The 24,112-nt window shown below is 40.7% G+C and overlaps 1 protein-coding gene across 1 annotated transcript in view; it reads left to right on the plus strand.

The window, feature by feature from the left end:
• The first annotated feature begins 477 nt into the window (after positions 1 to 477).
• Positions 478 to 24,112, plus strand: part of NDNF (neuron derived neurotrophic factor) — a 42,707-nt gene continuing 19,072 nt past the window's right edge. The window contains exon 1 of the mRNA XM_003410500.4: positions 478 to 901. The gene's annotated coding sequence lies outside the window, so the exon portion shown is untranslated. The remainder of the gene's footprint in view (positions 902 to 24,112) is intronic.

A 24,112-nucleotide genomic window follows, 5' to 3' on the forward strand; every position in this document is an offset into this window, starting at 1 on the left:
GATGATCCCGCCTGCACATCTCCCTGGGTTTTGCGGTTTTTCTGAGGTCTCTGTGGACCTCCCGCTTCTTTTCTACGAGTGGTGGGAGGTAAGGACAGCAGTATGTCCCCCGCAATGCCGCCGGCTAGGGTCCTGCTTGGGGATCGCTGGGTGGCCAGAAGAGGGGTGGGTGGGTGGAGGTGTGTGTATGTGCGTGTGTGTGTGTGTGTGTGTGTGTGCGCGCGCGCGCTCTGGCGCGCAGCGGGAAGGAGAGAAGGAGGGGGAAAGCAGCGGGCAGAGGAGGGAGGGGACCCGCGGGCAGTGGCAGGGCGGGAGGGGTTGAGGATGGGAGGGGGAGAGGCTTGGGGCTTCAGCAGTGACACTCCGGAGCGAACACTCACTCCCCGCTCGGAGCCGCGAGAGAGCGGAGCGAACCGATCCGCTTACCCGCCGCCGCCGCCGCCGTGTGCGCCCGGCTCTCCCCGCCGCGCTCCAGCCCCGCGCCCCGAGCAGCCTCCTGCAGAGCCCGCACCGCTCCACTCCCGCAGCAGCATCCTCTTGCTGCCCGGTCCCTTGCGCGCTCCTAGCCTTTTAAAACGACCTCTGGACACTTTCCCCTCTGCCCCGGGATACCCCTGGCCCGCGCTTCTTTCCACTCGACTTCCCAGCAACTTCCCGGCCGCGCGCCGCCAGCCCTCGCCCGCCTTTGAAGTTTGCAGCACCTACCGCAAAGTTGGGACACTTCGGCCGATTTCATTTTTCGCTTTTATTTGCCTCCGCCCACTCCCCCCAATCCCCTCAGTTCCTGGATATTAGTGCTTAACATCTTGGCTGGAGCCGGGGACGTGGACTGTTTCGCGCACCACACCTCGGGGAGGGATTTTTTCCTCTTCCCCCCGGGGGGAAAAAAGATTTTGTCAAGGTAAGTAGCGTTGAGAGGAAAGCAAACCCACGACGCCCTGAAGCCGGAGCCCGCCACCCGGAAACCTGGGGCAAGGGACGTTCACGCCCCAGGGCTTATCTGGTATGGGGGGCTCAGGCGCCTGTCTCCTAACTGATAGGGGCCCAGCGAGGTTCTTGGTCATCGCGGGGCGAGGGCGTCAGATCGGTTGGCGCGGAAGGTTTGAGGGGCGTCCAGCAGGTCTCCTTGACGTCTCAGGCTGGCTTCGTGGCCAGGCGGCGCCGAGCAGTGTTCAAAGGAGGTAGAGAGACTTGCGCTAGCCAGGGGAACTGGGAACCCGGCGCCCGGGTGTGCGGGCGAAGTCTGGGGAACCGCAGAGCCTTTTTCCTCTACTTGGTCTGGACACTTACTTTGCCCGCCTGCGGGGACAGCTGCTGCTCTCTCTCCGGTTTCAAGTCCTCTGCCCACCTCTAGAGAAAAGTCTTAGGGACTAGGGTCTAGCTGGGGGCGTCTGCGTGTGGGGTACAAAGCTCGGGCTCCAGGCGCCGCGCTCAGCGCCAGGAACTGGATTCTTGGTCAGCCTCGCCTGGCCGACCCCCCACCGCTCTGGCTTCTCATTTGTCCAATGCGCGGTAGGCGAGCATCTTTAGAGAAACTTCCTCGGGTTGAGCAGAGTGGCCCGAGACGGCTCACACTGCCTGGAGAGCAGAGCAGCCATCCAGAGGACGTCCCCTCCCGCCGCCCCAGCCTGGGCGACAGCGAATCCTGCCCTCGCCTCGTCTAAGCGCGGGTCCGGGTTAGCTCTAGTCCGCGCCTTCGGTCCTGAGCTGAGAGTCCGAGCGGCCCCGACTATCAGGACTGCGAACGAGTATTCCTAAGTCCCGGCTGTTCTCTTGGGTCACGTCGCAAAACTGCTAAATTTGGGGTGCGGTTTCGTTTTATTATGTGCCCTTCTCTTCCCTCCCAGTCGCACTCCTGCCTGAGGCCGAAGCAGGAGAGGTCCCCGAAATCCACCGCCCCGGCTCAGCGCTGGTGGCCGAGGCCCCTAGAGTTTGCCGCAGGCACTACTGCGCTGGAGCTGAGCCTTGCCCCCGGCCAAGTCGCGGTTCCCCTCCCGGCCCCCTTCGGGGCGCTGTCCATCTCCTGCTGTGGGCATTAGTAGTTCCCTGAAACCAAGACCTTGAGCGGGAAATGAACCCGAGCTAAAGTCTCTGGCTTTGATTTTTTTTTTTTTAACTGAGTTCTTTTTAGCAACTTTGTTGGGTTAGTGAATTTGTTTACTTCTCATTTTTCGATTCCACTAAAAAAAAAATCACGACGAAGGATTTATTTTCTCATTTGGCTGCTCATCTCCGCAAATACTCTACCCTCTCTTCCCCCCTCCACCCCTCCTCCTCCGGCCTCGCTTCCTGAACCCTTTTTCTTTTCGGAAGAAGAGAATCTCCGCACCTCCTCCTCTTCTCCTCCCACCCGGTCCCTGCGAGCTTGTGAGAACCAGGGGAGTAGTCAATGGAAATAAATAGGACCCGCTCCATTCTCCGCCCCCTTCAAAGAAGTAAAATCCTCCCTGGGCCCACAGAAGTAGAGATAAAACATCCTTCCCGAGGGAGCGGTTGCTGAGGATTTGATGGAATTGAATTGTTTTATTATCCTGAAAGATGTGATGGATGGATGGGAACAGGCGTATAGAGCAGAGTGTACTGAGGGCGTCGGTATTTGTTATCATTGTTTATTAAGAGTGATAATAAGGCCGTAACCCTAGCTGAGGGCTGTGTTTATACTTGGTTTGATTTTATGTCAGTCTCTTATTACAGTGGGTTCAGAAAGTGAAAACACCAAAAGGGTATTAATTCCTCACACTCATTTTGCATCTGGGATTAATCAAATGTCAAAAAGACCCTGTCATTTTACCAAAGTTTTAATCCATGAACTTTTGGAAGGCTGCAGTCTTATGAAATATCCCCGTTTGCCTCCGTCTCTCACTTTAAAGTTTTTAAAAGTCAGCAACGTAATTAATTATGGTCCCAATTCCCATTTTCAATCTAAACCTATATTCAGTATTATATTAAAATGTCCCATCATTTATCCTTCAAAAAATGACATGAATTTTATGTTCTTGGAGTGGGGAGAGCAACTGGGAATGAGGGGCCCAGAATATATAGAAATTAGTACTACTTCAGGTTTCTTTCCAAAATCCTTCTTCCTTGAAAGAAAGAAATTACAAGTGCCTTTTCTGCTCGACTCTTAACTTCAATGACTGTCCTTAATCTTTACCACACACTCGAAACATAACAGCTTGCAGCGTTGTCTGTATTATTGTTTTCATTTTTATGTCAGGACGTTTTATTCATTAAACCTGTATGTCAAAGAAGCAGGCACAGCATGGCAGTAACACTCTGTTTTAATTAGTAACTATCATAAAAAAAGAAGCTAGAAGTCTGTAATAGGCCTAAATTGCTATGAGTTATGTGTGGTTTAAACTACACATTTATTTCAGCAGAAATGAAACCACGAATATAAAACATCTTTTAATCACTTGCAGATACAGCTTTTATCTCTTAAGATGCAACAAAATATATCATTGAGAAATATCCTGAGTCAAAGAATAAGGGAAGCCCCTGCCCCCAGTTTATTTCTCCTGGGTCTATTTAACATTTATGTGGTAAAGTATGAATGTTAAAGAGTAAAGACTAACGTCATAACCTTGCCAATACTATGCCACGAAAATGCTGCCTTACAAGTCGCCAGAGCGGGTCAGCCTTCAGATAATATAGAGGCTTTTTCAATTGACTTCATGAACCTGGCAATCCAAATTTTCATTTTCTTGCTTGAACATATTGACCAGACTCTGTGTGTAGTAAGGGAAAAAAAAAATGTTTTAAAACTCTAACACATTCTTTGAAATGAAGAGGAAAATGGTAGAAATGAAATGTCCCAGTCTACTGTTATCTTACTTTGTTTGCTTTGATAGAATTCTAATCAGTTTATCGAGAGATCAGAATTTTTATTTTAAAAGTCGATTGTGTTTTTGTTGTCATTATTGTTAGGGCAGAACTTAATTTTTTTTTTTTTTTGTATGGTAGATGAGCAGATATGCCTGAATTAACTGTAGCAAAGAATCAGAGTGAATTTTACATCATTTGCACAGGTTAAAATTAGGGTAGATTTAATATGCCTTCCTTAGTTTTCCCTATGATTGGGTGGTTGATTCTAGTGACCAAGCAGGGCTCTCTCATCTTTTTTTTTTCTTCCTGCCTTCTTGTCAAGTCTTGCTTTGGAAAGCCAGGCACCCATAGTGGTAACTGGTTAATCATTGAAACTTGTCAGAGGAAGTCGCTATCAGCTTGTCACTAGGAAGAAAGTAGATCACGCAGTATTTGCACTGAGTCAAAGGCAAGCATATCCTACAAAAATCATTCAGATAACTCATTTGACCTTGAAACAATATCTAGAGCTTCTAGATGTTTACTTCAGAAGGATTATTCTGAAGAACATAATTTATTCTTCCTCTGTTGGCTTACAATCATTTAATAGAAGTCATAGACACACAGGTTATAGTTCAATGGTAAATAGTCAACTGAACCAAATATTTGCTTTGAAAACTGATTTCAGAATTATAGACCCCCAATGCTTAAATCATTCCATTTTAAAAAGACTTTGGTTTTGTATCTAAAAGTCAGTTAGGCTAAATTCTGCTGTGTTTTATTTTTCCAGCAAATTACAAATGCAGCTGATAGCTAAGCTACATGAAGTCATCCTTGCATAAGTTAATTGCTACCCTAGGAAGGGAAGCAGATACTCTGTTTTTGGTGGTGTCAAAAAAGAATCACATACCATGACATGGAAAAACAAAACTGCTGATATTTTCTTGCACCGTATGGTAGTTTGTTGACTATAAACTCCGTTATATTTCTGGGAAAATCTTCACCATTTGAGTGTGAATCTGTGTTCGTATGAATGTGTGTACAGACTCTTGTATCTCTTGCCACTTCTGAGATGACACCTGACATTTGCTGTCCCAAAGCCCCCCGCCACATGCCCAGACCAGTACCCAAAGTAGGCTGCTGACTCCTAAACACACAACCCAAAGTGCTATATCCACACTTCTGCCCTTCTTTTTGACATTTTACTAAAAACTACAAACTAACAAATCCATAAATTTTAGTCTTTTGAAGCATTTGAAGAATGTGAAATAGGTAATATTAGTTCCCTGAAATAAAAGGTATTGCTTGTTTTGAATTTCTAAAATTAAGGTAAAGAATTTGATTGGTAAGGAATAAAAGTAAGCTAGCAATATGTTTCTGTAGATTTTTCCATTTGGGATGAAGAGACCGATCTGACCATAGAACAGCTGGGCATTGGGTCCCGTTACAATGTCAATTTTTTTAAGGAACTCACTGAACTGTGTTTGATTTTGACTTGACTTTAAAGTTTGCAGACCTCAAGTTCATAGGGAAAGTATAGAAACTTCCAAGATTACATTTCATTATCCCTGCAATAATTTCTGGATTCTGTGGAAACTAATTTATTTTAGTTAAGTTAGTGGATAGTTCGTGGTTTTCATTTGTTAATTTTTTCCTGTAGCAAATTTGAAAATGATATGTGTTTAATGCTTCATATATATTCCTCTGAAGTCTCTATTTTCAGTTTCACTTGTAAGAACTCTTAAATAAAACTTTTCTTTAAAAAAGGAAAATAAATATTTAAGAATGTATATAGTTAACTTATCAAATGTCTGTTTTAATTCTTATTTTGAAAGATCTTGCTGTATTTTGTAGTCATGAGAAAAGGAAAAAATAATTAGAAAAAGTGGGGCTGTATAATGTTTGGAAGGAATTCAATAAAAACATGATTAATCATGATTAGAAATCAGCTCATTTGAGTGGAACTATTAGAAACTACCTCTAATATACGAAGACTTATAATCACCAAATAACCAAAGTTGAGTTAACAACAGCCACTCATGCCTGTTGGAGTAATTTCAGCCAATATCACAAATAGCGGTGACCAGCTGTAGTAAATGGCGATTTTGCAAGTTTCTGTCTGTTAGCGTTTCTTCTCCCTCAGAAGAAATCGAGGTAAACACCCTCTTCTTCCAGCTGTGTGCTCAGAGAACATATATTCCAAAATCAAAAGACATAGCCAAAAAATATAGAACTACATTCAAATGTGTTTTTGATCAACAACTAAAAGTTGTCATAACTACATCTCGTCCTGTGAGGCATGGTCCTTATAGCCACAGCCGTAGATACGAAAGGAGATTGCAATTGAACATTTTCTAAAATAACTAGCAGAAACAGAACTCAGAGTTAGAAGGCCCTGTACAGTGTGACATCTTGTTTTCGACAATCACCATGGCTGTTTTTTATAGGAACTATGAGCAAGTTAGTCTATGCAAGCATAGACAATAGCAGATCTGGAGAGCTGGCAAACACAACGAAGGGGCAACAGTGCGGTTATTGTTGATGTTGTTGTTAAGTGCTGTGAGTCAGCTTCAACTCATGGCGACTTTATGTACTTGGAAGTGTTATGTATGAGAGGGCTCGGTATTAGGTGTAAGCACACTAGGTAGAAAAGGGTCTAATTTGTTTAGGATTGGTTTCTCTTACTTTGATGTGACAAGTATAGATGTACTGGGGTGTAGATGGTTATAATTTATAGCACATTGTAGTGAAAAGTAAACCATAACAATCCATACAAACCTCGGAGATGGCTTTGATTACTCTCTTGTGTTCAGGTCATATGTATACTAAGCCCACAGGCAGTGCCAAGTGTAACATTATGCATTTTATTCCAGTGATAAAAATGTGTTTCTGATTAAATTAACAGAGTTGTACCAGTAAAACCCACAAACCGAAAGGTACTTGATCCACTTTAGTTATCTTGTTGAGTAATATATTTAAAGAAAAGTAATAAATTCATTTTTACCCATTAGGTATGTATTATGATTTACATCTCAATATTACATTTATGTTAATAGCTCTTGATGGGCATTGTGATTGCATATTAAATTACAGCATTCACTAAAATTCATTGATATCATTGAAAGGTTAAAATTGGGATTCATTCAGAAGTAACTGGATCCTGTAATTGAAGAGGTATCTGTTGTCCACAGTGGTGACAGAGATCGGAAACAGCAGTGCTAGCTAAAACACCTGGCAATCTGGGAAAAGACAGCAATCATTTATCTCTTGGCCTGCCCCGGTCCCGGATATGAATGTCAGTTCTATTGGTGACCTTCAGAAGTTTGTGAAAGCGTGCTAGAAAAATGTATTACTTTTTTTTTTTTAATGGAAAAATAAAACTGCTTCTTAAAGGGGAGCTAAAAGCTTAACGCTCTAATGATTGCAAGTAGCAAGATTAACTTTTAGTCGAGGAACTAACAGGGAGGGTACCCTGAGAAAGATGGCCTGAGAGGTAACTGAGAAGCGGCTCTGCCTGTAAATATCCGAATATTACTATCACCTCTCATAGTACTAGGATAGTACCTGCAGAAATACTTTTTTAAAGTAATTTTGTATTTCAGTTGTTGTTGTTGTTAGTGGCTATTGAGTTGGCCCAACACATGACAACCCCATGCATAACGAAACAAAATACTGCCTGCTCCTGTGCCATCCCTATGATTGGTTGTGGATCAAACCATCGTGATCCATAGGGTTTTTATTGGCTTATTTTCAGAAGTATATCACCAGGCCTTTCTTCCTTGTCTGCCTGAGTCTGGAAGTTCCACTGAAACTGCTTCAGCATCACAGCAACCTGCATGCCTTCACTGCCAGATGGGTGGTGGCTGCCCACGAGGTGGATTGGCCTGGAATTCTGGTCTTCTGCATGGAAGGCAAGAATTCTACCACTGAACCACCGGTGCCTTCATTGTGTTTTGGTGTCCCTTTTCAATATAGAAATACCCCTGAGATGGGAAACAGGGTAAACTGATATCAGCTAGCATCTTACGAAGATACACTAATAGCTAGTTCCAGACAGGAACGAAGCTGGCTTAAGACAGAAATTTAGAGAGGGGTGATATCTATCTTTGGCATCCTCAACCTCTGCTTTTGGGGGCAGCCTACAGCTGCTCTTTATCCTCTTCCTCTGATAATCGATTCTCAGTTCTCCTTATTCTAGTATAAGTGATACACAGGGACAGCTTCACGCTTGGTTGAATGCTCTGTGATTGCCACCTTGAAATTCTTGGTTTTCGAATGAGGGGTCCTGCATTTTCATTTTGCTCTCGACCCCACAATTGATATAGCTAGTCCACATCATAGCTTGGTGAGAATTTAAGATATAGAATATTAATATCTAGGGATTAGAAAGGACATTTGAGATTATCTCTGCAAGGGTGAGGCCCAGTGAATATTTGCATTTAAAAGCTTGCCTTTTAAGTAAAATGAAAATTATGGGATACTCTTTTAAACAACTGAGGTCAACGTGGCCCAAACCAAAACCCAGTGCCGTCGAGTCAGTTCTGACTCGTAGCGACCCTATAGGACAGAGTAGAACTTCTCCGTAGAGTTTCCAAGGAGCACCTGGCGGATTCAAAATGCGGACGCTTTGGTTAGCAGCAGTAGCACTTAGCCACTATGCCACCAGGGTTTCTGCCAAGGTGGCCCACTGCCTCTAAAATCATACTGAACAGGTATCCAGCTTCTGATAGTGTCAACCTTGTAAAGTAGAAGTCTCTAGAAGGGAGTTTCTTCACCTCTGAGAATACACAAGATGCTGCCTTATGGTACAAAAAGAAAATATCAGAAGGTCTATTTATATTTGCTTTTATATACAAATTAATAAATTTTTGTTAATATTATCTAGTGTTTATGTTGACAAAACCATCCTTATCAGATTGTGGGTCATTAAACAAAAAAAATAGCAAAGGTGACAACTTCTATGAAGTAAAAATAACATAAGGTAAAATTAATGACCATCTAGTCAGCACTGACAAGAAGCCAGCCCTTCCTACAAAACATCCCTGAAATTAGCCAGAAAAAGATTACAAAGAACAATTTCGGCCGCTGTAATTGACTGTGATAATCATCCCGTACAGAGTGCCTTGAGTTTTCATGTACAAGTTCGTTTTTGTTTCAAGTCACAGTTATGTTTAGAGACCATAATGTAGGCAACACATAAGAGCCAGAGGTCTTGAAACGAGGTGAAAAAGAAGCTAAAAATAAATAAATAAACTGTTTACTATTTTCTTCAAGAGTATTCTTAGTTATTTGAGGAAGCATTTCTTAAGGCCTCTAGATAGTGCCCAATTAAATCGATATTACACCCAGTAAGTTCTAAGAAGTGCAGTATTCCAAGAGTTTAAAATAATGTTAGTCAACCTTTTTCATGGGCTCATAAAAATATATGTTATGTTACATTTTGAAATTTTTTGGTAATTTTATTGTTTTTCAGTGACGTTAATATTATTTTGCAGTGACATTGTTAATTATTAAAGTTGTTTCTGTGCTTTGATTGTCACAATGCACACAGAAATGATCCTATTTATTAATAAAATTATCACTTTGTATAACCCTCAATTGTTTACAAAGTACTTCCACATCCTTTGCTTTATCCTCACAGCAACCCAATGAGGAAGATACTACTATATCCTCTTACTATACGGTCGATATGAGTCTAAATCAACTCGACAGCAATTTTTTTCCCCCCTCCTAAGAAATTGGAGACTCAGTTTCAGTTAAGGAACTTAAACGCACAGAAACTTTTTCTAAGAAAGTGAGAACTCTTTGGTTTCAGAAGCAAAATTGATGGACATTTCTAATAATTTTTAATTGAGATTAATTGCCCAGTTAATTTGCAGAGACACAATTTCTTTAGGATTCTTCTACAATTTAATGATTCCAAAATATTGCATTTTTAATCTAAATCCACCAGACCATGGTTTTAGGCTGCACAGGGAGACCCTGGTGGCATAACAGTTAAGAGCTACAGTTGCTAGCCATAAAGGTTGGCAGTTCGAATCCTCCACATGCTCCTTGGAAACCCTGTGGGGCGGCACTACTCTGTCCTTATAGGGTCACTATGAGTCGGAATCGACTCAATGGCAACAGGTTTGGTTTTTGGTTTGGTACTGGCACAGTAGTTAAGAGCTATGTTGATTTACAGCTACTGACCAAAAAATCAGCAGTTTGAATCCACCAGCTGCTCCTTGGAAATCCTATGGGACAGTTCTACTCTGTCCTATAGGGAGGCTATGAGTTGGAATCAACTTGATGGCAATGGGTTTGGTTTTTTGTTTTTTTTTTTTTAAATTGCATTAAGTGTTTTTTTGTTTTTGTAACAGTTAATTTATTAGAGTTTTTTTTTTTGGAGGGGAGGGGGAGAATGACTAAAGTTTTCCACTTTGAGGTTAGTGTTTAAGGTCATGTAGAAACAACCTGTCTTTGAGAGTAAACATAGTTCTGATTCTAAATGACACAAAGGGCTAGCAGTGGCTCCACTCAAGACTTGTCTGTAATGATAAGTACATAAATAATGCCCTACATCTGTCCTTCTAGAAGGGTAAAGACTTTTTAATAGGGAAGTTGTTAAAAGTGAAATGGAATCTCAATCTCTGAACGTGTATAGGTTCTGGTGTAAACCTTCCCGCCCCCACAATTTGCATGAATCCTGCCCCAACCACAAAAGCCAAACTAGACTATCACTTTGCTTTATTGAGTCTACATATAGCCATGGAATCAACTCTTGAAGGCAAATCACTTTTCCTTACTTCAGCCCTCCTTTTAATTAGTGCACCTGACCAGCCAATCAAGTGTGGGCGTTAAGATTCTCTCTAAGATGCGCAGTTGGTTAAGTCTGACCTGTGCTGTGTGTGTGATATTGACAGTGCCTTTAACATACCACAGAGGTAAGTTGTCTGGAAAAGGAAATAATAAAGCGTGTCTTCTCCAGACACAGAGTCTAATAAGAAAATTGGGAATTAGAAAAATGAATTAAAAGTTTACCGGAGACATATAACCCAAAATATTGAAACATATTGCAATTATGTATCATACCTGCAAGACTGAAAAATCAATAAGCTATAGAATCCCTTTTGAAATTAGTAATTTGGCTCTACAATTTTTCCATCAGATGTGGCATTCTTGAGAGGTAAGAGTTCTAAGATTTTTAAAATGAGTAATATCCAAAAATTCATGTTAATAAGAAATATATAGATTCATAGGAAAAGATACCCCAAATATTCTAAAAGTTTAAGACCCTTTAAGACATTATGAGAAAAAGTAACTTCACACAGTGAAAGTGTATATACATACACCCATATGAACACTTCAGCCACAAAATTTAGTCTATAGTTTAAATTATATGTTTACATATAACCAAATCAAACCCGTTGCTGTCGAGTCGATTCCGACTCATAGCAACCCTATAGGACAGGGCAGAACTGCCCACATACGGTTTCCAGGGAGTGCCTGGTGGACTTGAACCACCGACCTTTTGGTTAGCAGCTATAGCTCTTAACCACTATGCCACTAGTGTTTTATATATATACACACACATATATGGGAGCCCCAGTGGCACAGTGGTTGAGAGCTACAGCTCCTAGCCAAAAAAAATTGGTAGTTCGAATCTATCAGCCATTCCTCAGAAACCCTATAGGGTAGTTCTCTGTCCTATAGGGTTGCTATGAATCAGAATTGACTCGATGACAATGAGGTTGGTTTTTTGGTTTATCAGTGGAGCTCTGGAGGTGCAGTGGTTAAGAGCTCTGTTGCTATCTAAAAGGTCAGCAGTTTGAATCCGCCAACTGCTCCTTGGAAACCATATGGGGCAGTTCTACCCTGTCCTATAGGGTCACTATGAGTTAGAATCGGCTCAATGGCAACGGGTTTTTGCTTTTATATATACAACTTAAATTTTATATATTTTTACACACCTTCTGCATTTGTTTGCTGGCCTCACCCTCCCCTGAAGGTGTTTTTGTAAGCGGCTATGCTAATTTTTTTTTTTTTTACAGCAACATGTGGAAGAGGATTGGCATGGCATTGTTTGTGAGGGAGCCATGGAAGCGGGGAGAGCACTGCTGGCAAACAAATGCAGAGGGCACGCGTTATTTGTGTAAAATACTTTTTTGGGGTGCATGCTTGTGTATATGTGTGTATATACACACACGTATATACATACGTACATGTAAGTGAATTCACACCCCAAAGCAAGGACAACAAAGAGGCAGTTTCGAGACATCTTTTTCTCTTGGCCAACTCTGCCCTGTGTAATGACCACTACATATGGTTGACCCCCAACACTCACCAGCTGCAGACTTTCCTTAGTGTTCCCCTTTTAAAAATTTTTTAAAAGAAGAAAAAGCACACCTAACTGTATATTATACTTCTTTGAGGGTAACAGGATGAAATAATTGTGTTTCTGAATTCTTATATTGGGTTGGTGTATTGTGCTTTGTCATCTCCCTAAATGTACGTTTATGTATTTATATTATTTCATCATAATTTGCTATATGGTGTTCCTTAAAAATGACTGTGGGCCTGTCTGCATTGTCTGCCTTTTGAAAGTGCTCGGTCGTTCAGTCATCTCTTAATCCAGAAATTATAATGCAGAACATCCAGGAACTGAGCCAGATCCTCTGGTCTCTAATCTCAACACGTGCCTCTTAAATCCTTTGCTAGATTAGTGCCTAAAAAGCCTGAGCACCCTCACCTTTGACCCAGTTTTAATACAGCTTTGTTTATTGAACAATATTGATGTCCTGAAATATGATGTATCAAGGCTAATAAAAAGGGTATTAAGAGTTGCCAACTGTTTATGTGATTATTTTTTTCTAAATCCAACATCTTGGCCCTCATCTGTATTTCTAGTCAGCCTCTATTTAAATAGGGCCCTATTTTACCTGATAGATTAGATAAATAGAGATAGAATAATGTGATGCTGAAACTTCTTCTCTTATCTATTTTAAGAGCAAAAGATAAAACGTGTCTTTGGCTGTTGAGTAAAATTTTGCAACAAGTTTGAGAACCTCTCTTCTGCTATTTGTAGATATTTAAACAGAAGCTTTTGTAATTTTAAAAAGGCATTCACATCTGTCGTCACATTGAATGTCCTAACAACCCTGGGAATAATTGTCCCTTTTGTAGATGAGGTAACCGAGACTCAAAGACTTGCTCAGTGTAAAAAAGCAGTTAATGGTTTAGTCCACCTTCTAAATCCCACATCTTACCACAACTCAGATCTTACTGCTCACCACACTCCAGTGCTCCTTTTCCTGTTTTGTCTTGGTAGTCTCTTAATTGTTCCAAAACTTGAATAAATAAATAAATAATTGTCCTGACTGCGGAGGATAGGAAAGAGTAAAGAACAGGCTGGAACAATAAATTCAGGTGCTTGTAAGAACATTCAGTCCTGAAAGGATGGGAACCCAAGACTTGAAAAGAGCTCACTTGAGATACTGAGACGGAAGGCAGAACAGAGTGCAGCACAGAGAACGAAAATGAAAGTAACATGTTAACTATTCTTTCTTTGAGGTTCTCTAAACTACTAGTTATCAAGAGCCAGTGACCTTAGAGAATATTATCTCATCTCTCCAAAGACATGGCTTCTTTAAGCTTGTAGTTTAATAGAGATGGTAAAAGAAATACATGTTTGGAGATTGTTACTTTAACATTTCTTTTTACTAGAGTGAGATAACTACATGCTTGTGTGACTACCCTTTCCTTTCTTTTCTTTTCTGTAAATAACAATAATTTAGAGTTTAATCATTTTAACTAATATGTTTAATGTCCCCGGTACATCTATCTAGCTCATTTATTTAAAGGATTAAGTCATCTTTATTATAGTTATTTTAAAATTATTATTTTGACTTTGTCTTGTGGGTTGGCATTGGAGGTCACCTCAAACCCCTTTTGATGGTAGTTGTTGTTGTTGTTAGCTGCCATTGAGTTGGCCCCCAACTCATGGTGATCCCATGCACAACTGGATCAAACTATTGTAATCCATAGGGTTTTCTTTGAGTAATTTCAGAAGTAGATGGCCAGACCTTTCTTCCTAGTATGTTTTAGTCTGGCAGCTCTGCTGAAACCTGTTCAGCCAGGCATTCATGCTCTCCTATCAAAAGAAACTGCCAAGGTCCAGGCAGAGAGGCATGGAACTGGAAATGAAGCTTCAGAACCATCTGGAATAACGCTTTATTTATTAGTACTGTATTTGCAAACTACATCAAGTAAATGAACAAAATAGAAACTTTGGTGTAATTTTAAATATTGCTGCTAAATGGTTCACCAGTCCATTTTTTGCCTTTATGAAAAACAAACCACTCAAAGGAAATAAACTCGTGTGTCCTTTTTTTTTTTTAATGTAATGAAGGTTGAGAAAAGAGAAAGCTGTGAAAGCGAGTAATTCTCAAAGAAAAAAGAAGAATGTTACGATCTCCACCTCATCCATGTCTCTCTCTAAATACCAAAAAAACCTGTTGCTGTCAAATCAATTCCCACTCCCATCAACCCTATAGGACAGAGTAGAATTGCCCCGTAGAGTTTCCAAGGCTGTACTCTTTATGGAAGCAGCCTGCCACATCTTTCTCCAAAGGAGCGGCTAGGGGGTTCGAATTGCTGGTCTATCAGTTAGCAGCTGAGCGCTTAACCACTGCACTACCAGGGCTCCTTGGGAGCTTGTTAGAAAGGCCAAATCTCAGGCCTCATCCAAGACCAATTGAATCAATCTGCATTTTAAGAGGAAAACTGGGTGATTCATGGGCACATTAAAGTTGAGAAGCACTGCTCTGTACGATTCCAGTCTCCAGCCGAGAATGTATCCCAACCAAACAAGATTTTACACAATTTTTGGAATGAAAAAGACTTCTTCACAATGAAAATCAAACCCATTGCTGCCAAGTTGGTTCTGACTCATGGTGGCTGCATGTGTTACAGAGTAGAACTGCTCCATAGGGCTTTCTTGGCCATAATCTTTACAGAAACAGATTACCAGGCCCTTCCTCCATGATGCCGCGAGGTGGGTTTGAACCGCCAATTTTTAGGTTAGTAGTTGAGCACAAAATGTTTATACCATCCTTCTTCACTGATACACCAGAGACCTTCTTCACAAATACACTACGTATATTATCACCAAAACATTTTTTGTGGAACCCTGGTGGCACAGTGGTTAAGAGTTCGGCAGCTAATCAAAAGATCGGCAGTTTGAATCCACTTGAAGGCAACGGGTTTGGTTTTTTTGGTTAAGGACAAAAAGGATGCCCCCTTCTACCAGTCTCTTGGACCATTCAGCATACACCGTCTGTCTATGGCAGCCATGCCAATAGATGTGTATTATTTCCACCTCAAAAGATTAGAGCAAAGCAATATAATTCAGCAAGTATTTCTTTAGTATCTACTTTGTGCAGGAACTATAAAAGACCAAAAAAAAATAAAAGACTACATAAGGTATAAATAGATGAATAAAAAGTAATTTCTGTCCAAGGAACATTTACTTGAGTAAAGGTATGTCATGTAATCCTCGTGAAAATCTTTTTTTTTGTAAGAACAAGAAAAAAATATAAAAAAAGTAAACAAGTCAGATAAGAAAGGACATAAGAAAGTCTCTGGTTTCTCTGAAGGACAGTGACCCTGCCTCTTGGGCCTCCGGATTCCCAGAGGACTTGCAGTAGGCACTCAATCAACACTAGTTGACTTACCGACAGTGTGCAGAGTGAGCTCAGATAACAAAACATCTAAGTAAACTCCACACTGCTGCTGCACTTCTATCAAGAATCTCTTGGAGACTTTAGAGTACTTTTTTTTTTTTTTTTTTGTGGTATCTCAGGAACCATCGTTCCTCTGGCCAGAACACAGCCTACTTTGTTAAACTGTTCCTTTCAGTTTAAAGACTTTGTCAGATAAATATTTTACTGAGTTCAAATCTCTCACTTATAATGGCTGGCCCCTGGGACTGGCTGAGCTAGCCAGAGGGCTTCTAATCTCACTTTTATCTGATAATGGACTCTAGGACACCTGGGGTCCCGCCCATTCCAGTCTCCCAAAATTTAACACCAATCAGTTCTGGGTAGTTGTCCGTCACCCGACATGATCCTTGCAACCTCCGTGAGCCAGTTCCTGACTTCTGGTTTCCGTGACTGGGCCGTGTGTCCCTCTTGGTGGTTGTTGGTTGCATACATTCCTGTGTGTGGAAGCTCCCAGGTGTGAAGCCCAGGAGACCAACTTTGTCCTTCTCCTCACTCTTCCTCAGTTTCCATATTTGTAGAAAACAAAGCTCACATAGTTCTTTCTGTGACTGGGTAAGGCTCACTCCCCTTCATTCAAATCTCTGCTCAAATGATAGATCACTTGCTCAGAGAAGCCTTTATGATCACCTAGGGAACGGCATCCCTCTCTCCTGCCTTCTCCTCCCTGCAGTTCCCTTCTAGCCCCTTTAACTGTTTCATTTTCTCATCCTGCTTTCTGCTCTCTGGAGTGTTTATACTTATCAGTATACTTGTTCGCCATCTGCCACTCCCACCGAAGCCCAAGCTCACAAGCTCAGAAACTTCGAGGATCTTGCTCATTGCCATGTTCCCAGCACCTCAAACAGTGCCTGGCATGGAGTACAAAAATGAAAAACAAAAAAAAACTCCAAATCGTTTGCCACCCAGTTGATTTCAACTCATAGCAACTCCATGTGTGTCCGAGTAGAATAATATGCTCCATAGGGTTTTCAGTGGCTACTTTTTCAGAAGTACTTTGCCAGGCCTTTCTTCCTAGGTACCTTTGGGTAGACTCAAACATCCAACTTTTTTGTTAACAGCTGAGTGCACTAACCATATCAATATCCAGGACCCCCTGCACAAAGTCGTCTTTGTTAGGCGCTGTCAAGTCAGTTCTGACTCATAGCAACCGTACGTGCAACAGAACAAAACATTGCCTGGTCCTGCACCACCCACGCAATTGTTGTGCTTGAGCCCATTGATGCAGCCACTGTGTCAGTACATCACACTGAGGATCTTCCTCTCTTTCACTGACCCTTTACTTTACCAAGCACGATGTCCTTCTCCAGGGACCGGCCCCTCCTGATAACATGTCCAAACTATGCAAGACGTGCCATCCTTGCTTCTAACTGCACAAAGTACGTGTCCAATAAATGTTTGCTGAATCAGTCATTGAACTGGACAATTCCATTATCTTTTTAAAAAGTTTCTGTTGTCACTGCCTTGTTAATGGATATTGCTTTTTATTACATCACTAGAAGCTGGGTTATAAAATATTTCTTTAATCACATCTTTCTGAGAGATGCAGCCCATGTGTTCAGCAGACATAGCTGGCAGAGTTACTAAAGCAGTTTTTAAAGACAGGTTTGTCAGAGGAACCGGAATATTTTTGAACTTGAAAAATTTAAATACCTTGTTTTGTTAATATGGTCAGTAGACCTGGAAAAGTCTATTAAATTTTGAAGATCCTGTGTGAAGATAGTACACATTGCCTCAGATAGATGGAAAGTGTATAAAAATTCCAGGTTGTTGCTGATCGATGAGTGAAGAGATTGGTAGTTTTTTAGAATCTTTTTTTCTTTGCAGCTACAGTGTTCTGTTTCAGTCTTTCACTTTCATCCTTGCTCGAATTTACGTAAACAAAACTAGTAATGAATTCACTTCAGCATATACAGTGATTATTCAATTTGATTCATCAGTCACTTCGAAGTATTTAGTGAACACTTAATATGAATATTATGGTACGTATGAAAAGATCACAGATTTTTTTCCCTTTACACATATTAGACTTCAAAGCATGGTATCAGTCCCAACAACTCTGCTTATCACCTCTGTGCTTTCTCTAGCCTGTGTGTTCCTGACGGTCTCACTGATTGCACGGGACCCTCTTCTAGTTGTCTCATGGTGCTCACCACTTGCCTCTCCCTTGCTCCTATCTGCATAGTCCACCTCATTCTCATATTCACAGCCTTCAAACCAAAAAAAAAAAAAAAAGCATTGCCATTGAGTCCATTCTGACTCTGTAGGACAGGGTAGATCTGCCCCACAGGGTTTCCAAGTAGCGGCTGGTAGATTCGAATTGCCAGCCTTTTGGTTAGCAGCCAAACGCTTAACCAGGGCTCCGTTCACAGCCTTTAGGATTCCTTTACTGATGGTGCTGCTTTCCAAAAAAAATTACCTAATAGCATATGTTATCTGATATTTGGCAGATGTGGGTTCATTGGACCGTCCACAAGTTTTATTTAGCCCATGTATTTGGACACAGCTCTATATGGACACAGTTCTACTCTGTCCTATAGGGTCGCTATGAGTCAGAGTCGACTCGACGGCACTGGATTGCATTTGGACACAAAAAGGAGCCCTGGTGGCACAGTCGTTAAAAAGCTCGGCTGCTAACCGAAAAGTCAATGATTTGAATCCACTAGTGCTCCACGGGGGAAAGATATGGCAGGTGGCTTCCGTAAAGATTACAGCCTTGGAAACCCTATGAGGCTGTTCTGCTGTCCTGTAGGGTCGCTATGATTCAGAATCAACTTGACGGTAATGGGCATTTGGACACAGAAGGAGGCCTGGTGGTGCAGTGGTTAAAGCACTTGGCTGTTAACTCAAAGGTCGGCGGTTCGAATCCACTGGAGCTCCACAGGAGAAAGATGTGGCAGTCTGCTCCCATAAAGATCACAGCCTTGGAAATCCCATGGGGCAGCTCTGCTTTGTCCTGTAGGGTCACTGTAAATGTGAATGGACGGCAACAGGTTTTAACGGGTATTGCCTTCCCTCAGCATCTATTGTCCACCACTTCTATATCCAGCAGATCCCATTCCCACACAACAATTGAAATCAATATTTTTGTTTTTTCAACCAACACGTCTTGCTACTTCCCAGCTTTGCCTTTGCTCCTTTATGTTCCTCATCGCATATAGATAATGCCTTCTGATTTTCTTTTCTAGTAGCTTATCTAGTACAAGGTTTAGCTTTTAAAAATTGCGTCTGAGATGGCCAGCAGTTCATAAATTCTTTGATGCTGCCTAGAACTTCTGACTGACCAATTTCATTTCTCTCTGATGTCTTCTATCTTTTCATTATTTATGTTTGTCATTTTATTCTGAGCATGCTCCTATAATCACAATGCTATCTTTGACTTCTCTTCTTCTCACTTATTACCTCCAAATTACCTACAAGTACAGGTGACTCTATCTGCAAAACGTATTCCAAATCCCTCCTCTTCTCTATTCTCCTCTGTTTACCATATTTCAAGCCAAGCCACCACCATCTCCACGATGGATGACTGTAATAGCCTTCCATCTTTTTTTTTTTTTTTTTTGCTTTTACAAAGGTCAGATTTTTTTTTTTTTTTTTGCTTTTACAATTATCATTTTCCTAAAATCTAATTTCTATACAACAGGCAGAGTTATTTTTTTAAAAAACACAAATCCCATTATAACTCTGCCCTGCTTAAAGAACTTTCCATCACATTTGGAATAAATCCAAACTCTTTAACATGACATACAAAGCTCTATGTGACCTGGCCTTTGCCACCCACTCTCTCCCTTACCCGTTCCATTCTATACTGATGTCTTTTCATTTTGTCAATATTCCAAACTTAGTACCAACTCAGGACCTTTGCACCAGCTGTTTCTCTACCTGGAATGCTCTTTCCCCTGACATTTGCTTCACCGGCTTTCTCTTGTTATTCAGATCTCAGCATAAATGTCATTTCTTCCAAGAAGCCCTCTCTAAATATTCAATCTGAAGTGGCCATCAGCATGCTCTCTTTCACATGGCCTGTTCTAATTCTTTTCATAGCAATAAATGCCAGCCAACAGTGTTTTCTAATTTATGTATTTGCTTATGCCCTGGCTATCACCCTCACTAGAACATAAACTTCATGAGATTATCACTGTCCCTAGAAGTGTGCCTGGCATGTAGCAAGGACGATTCATTACATATCTGTTAGGTAAAAAAAAGAATATATGAGTGAATATACTAAAATTATTGGGGTCAGCTTCCTGGGTATGTAAATTTTGTGTTTATAAGTAGATGATAAATTCCTAGGATAGTTCTTTTGATCCCTCAAGTCACTTAGTTTACTTTGTGGTATGGAGTCAGTGCTTGGCAAACTCTTATTCTGTACATTTTAGCTCATTTGACCATGTTTATTTTCTGGAAGTGATGGAGAACCTTACTGAAAAGTTCCCTCCGTAGCTAAAATAACTATAAAAATACCCAACCTGTAATTGACATGCTGTAGTTTTAATTCTGGTAAATCTGCATCAGCTCACCTCAAGTGTCTTAATGAGTATTTCCAAGGAAATTAGAACTAGGCTTACTCACTAATAGAAGTTTGCGTTATAGGTCTGTGCTGTTACTACGTTTGTGGCAAACTCCCTCCCAAAGTTAACCCTCCACACAACCAAAACCAAACCCATTGCCATCGCGTCGATACCACAGCAGCTATTAAATACATGAAATGGATCAACACATTTCCATCCATAAAAGTGTTTTTTTCTTCACTTCTGTCCTTAGTCCATTCTTTCAGGTCTTATAATTAGATGGGGAAGAACCCAAGTTGCAGCATTTATTATTGAGAAAGTTATTTGCTGTCTTATGCTGTGGGCTTTTGTGAGAAATATGATGCACTTACTCTGGAATCTTAGTGTGCCTTAGAGAATACCTAGGCCAATGGTTTTATTTTACAGAAAAGTGTACTGAGGTCCAGAGAAACAAAGTGACCAACACAGATACTCTCCGGACTACAGCCGAGGCATCCTGACTCCCTACCCGTTCATTGATTTTCCAATGAACCATGCTGCCTTTATTCCTAACTTTTGGGGGCGGTTTGTGTGAAAAAGAGAAATACTACAAATAGTGACCTTTGAAAAATTAGACTGTCTTCTGAGGAAATACTTGTTCTCGTTTCTGTAGCCTTCCCGTTGTGGTCTTAGGACATGATACAAAACCTTAGGGGCCCTCTTCAGGATTCCTCCCAGGAATTTTAGTAGTTAACAAACTTACGGTATAAACCATTAGATAATTGCCTTTTACCCGTTGCCATCGAGTCAATTCCGACTCGTAGCAATCCTGTAGGACAGAATAGAACTGCCTCATAGGCTTTCCAAGGGTCAGCTGGTGGATTTGAACTGCTGGCCTTTTGATTAGCAGCTGAGCTCTTAACCACTGTGCTATCAGGGCTCCAACTACCTTTCTGTAATAATTTCTCCCATCAATTATAGTTATATTTTGCTTTTAAGAACCTTTGCAATTAATCCCCTACTGATCTCTTGATCTGTATTTTCTTCTTCACTTCTTGCTAGACTGTAAATTCCTCCAGGATAGAGGATGTGTGGTATTACCAACACTTAGTTCAGTGTGGGTTAGTTCAGTGTCTAGTACATAGAAGATGCTCGATTAACATTTGTTTAACTCTTACTAATGCAATTCTACTTTTGTGCCTCAGCTCCCTTTCCCAAATCTAACTCTTCCTTGCCCTCAAATCCTACTTTCTCTTTGAGTCCTTCTCTGTTTTCATTGGCTTTTGCTGATTCCTCGCTCCACATCTCTTAGGGCTCTTTTCCTCTTGGAATGTGTTATCTTATGTTGTGGGGTACTTTTATGCGTAATTAATGTCCGCTCAACTCGTTTATTAATGTGGAACCATACAGCTCTGTATTAAATATCTTTGTATATTTCACATTTTTTTAGCATGCTACACACAGCAGGGGCTCAGTATTTATTTGTTGACTGTGCCTATTCAGGCCACACCTTTACTAAGCTGATACGTGCTGTTACTAGATGCTACTGGAATGCTGCCATGTTCTATCTTAGCTAAATTTCAGCGGAGGATGAGGTGTGCAGTTTGTAAATTGCTTTTGGAAACACTGCACAGGAAGTCATTTTCATTTTGTTGCAAATCAACAGGAAATAAGGCTTAGTTGCCAAACTAAAGCAAGAAAAGCAACCAAGCATATTATTCCTCCCTTAGGGCCTTCCAGGAATCATTAGCTTCTCCTAAGATAGTGGAAATTATCCCAGCAATCTCAGTTGCAGATACAGAGGAAATGTTGATAGGAGGGAAGTATACCAGTATTTTCTTCCAGTTTTACTTTGCATTGCCTTTTACATTGCTTTTGAATTTTATCATATCTTCTAGTCACTAATCAGATGCAGTTTAGGAGATATACCCCTTCATTTAGTAAAATGGATCTGGTTTCTTGGATCAAAAGACTACTCCTATCTATGGTACTTTTTTTGGCCATTTCTCTGTTCATTATTCTTTTCATTAGCATTAATGATGGTGGGAACGCAAGGTTACTTGCTTTAAAGTCAGATCCTCTTTCAACTTATTCTGTAGCTTTGGCCATCTTTTACAGTTAGGATGCCCTAGATGTGGTCCCATTATGAACTATACACCATGAGGATTTGAGAGGGTACCTGATGGAATGGAAACTTTATTCAGATCCTTGGCGTGTTTTAATTTTACATTGTTTTTTTATACTAATCTAACTTCCTTCCAGAATGAAAGTTGGCAATCATTTAGGGAAGTGGTAGAGGAGGTTGAAATCACTGAGGTTGAAATGCATATGAAAGTCCCTAATCCGTAGAGGGAAACCCTGGTGGCGTAGTGGTTAAGAGGTACGGCTGCTAACAAAAAGGTCAGCAGTTCAGATCTACCAGGTGCTCTCTGGGAACCCTATGGGGCTGTTCTACTCTGTCCTACGGCTTTGCTATGAGTCAGAATTGACTTGACGGCGAGTTTTGTTTTTTTAATCCATGGGGTACTGACATAATGAACTCTAAAATGCTCAATAATCATTCCGCTATGTCATGACAGCCTGCATCTAGAAAGCTTCGGCCCATGGGTTCCATGCATGATGCTGGCTTCACTTTGCTGGGCTAGGTAGGAGTTACCACATATCAACTTCCCTCTAAGGCTATGATGCTAACCTAGCATGTGCCAGAGACCAGTCTTTACCCCAAACAGCTGAAGGAAAATGACAGACCAGGAACCATTTACTTCCACCTGCCTTATTTTTCTTTTTTCACATATGGAAATGGACAAGTCATAATATATTTCCCTGAAGTTTTCAACCATAAAAAAATATATATATTATATATAATATATTTCCCTCAAGTTTTCAACCATAAAAAAAAGCAGAGAATATTTTTGGATTTATAATACCTACCAATTCACTTGTCAACATTTTTATTGTTTGCAAAGGGCAACAAAACAAAAACAGCTTTTCGGAACTCAACTATATTTATCGCCTAATTTCTGCCTTGAGGGGATCTGTACATCTAAGCTGGCATGTGGCGGGCATTCTAGTTTTAAAGTCCTCAGGCCTCCTTCGCTCACTGAGGGGGTTGTGGCAGACACAGGAGCCCTTCCCTCCACCAATGCTACATTTGTTTTCTTTATGGCTAGATCAGATGCTTCAGATTCATTATCAGATGTAGCATGGACCAGTCAAATAAAAACAAATGCCCTTGAGTTTAAACATAGAAGTGAAAAAGACTAAATATTTGTACTTAAAAAGGAAAAGAAAATAACAGAAATCTCTGTGGCAGACCATCCCTTAAAATTATCCTCACTAAATTATAATCATGCACTTTCCACTCTCTGTTATTAAACATTAAACATTAGATTTCATTTATTCCAGATGGATTCGCTTCAAGTAAATTCAGAATACCCATCCTTCTTTTTTGGTTATTGTAAATTTATTTGAAGTTTGTGGCCAGCACACGATTGGGCACACCGGTAGTTTTTTAAGTGAATTCTAATGACACATTTTTTTTTTAATTTTGTATTTTATGTGGCATATTGATACTGATGAATCTGATCTTATTAAGTTTTATGACATATAATGCCTATATGAGCTTGATGACATTTTTTACAAAATATTCATATGTTTCTGAAAGGAATTTGCAGGACCTCGGTTGGTGGTGGAGGTGTGGAGGAAATTGTTTTGATCGTATTTCAGGTAGGTTGTTGTTGGCTACTGTACTGAGCAATCTAGAATGCTGAGGAAGGTCACTATGCCTTGAGTTTATATCATGCCTTCTACTCAGAGAGCCTTGGACAGTTACATGAAACCCTGAAGGTTTTTATTTGCCAGATTTGCAAATTCCTTACGTTAGTGAGATAATATAACTAACCAGCAGTCTGTAAATATTAAAAGCAGGCTTTTTAGTGGTTTGACATACTTCCCTACTCTTAAAAAAAATTAAAAAAATAAAGACTCTTAATTAGGATTGGGGGTAAAATCCATTTAATATACTTTTTAAAGTGGTTTTTAAAAAACCAACGTATTTTA

This window comes from Loxodonta africana, chromosome 5 (genome assembly GCF_030014295.1).
Source record: "Loxodonta africana isolate mLoxAfr1 chromosome 5, mLoxAfr1.hap2, whole genome shotgun sequence".
NCBI classification, from domain to species: domain Eukaryota; kingdom Metazoa; phylum Chordata; class Mammalia; order Proboscidea; family Elephantidae; genus Loxodonta; species Loxodonta africana.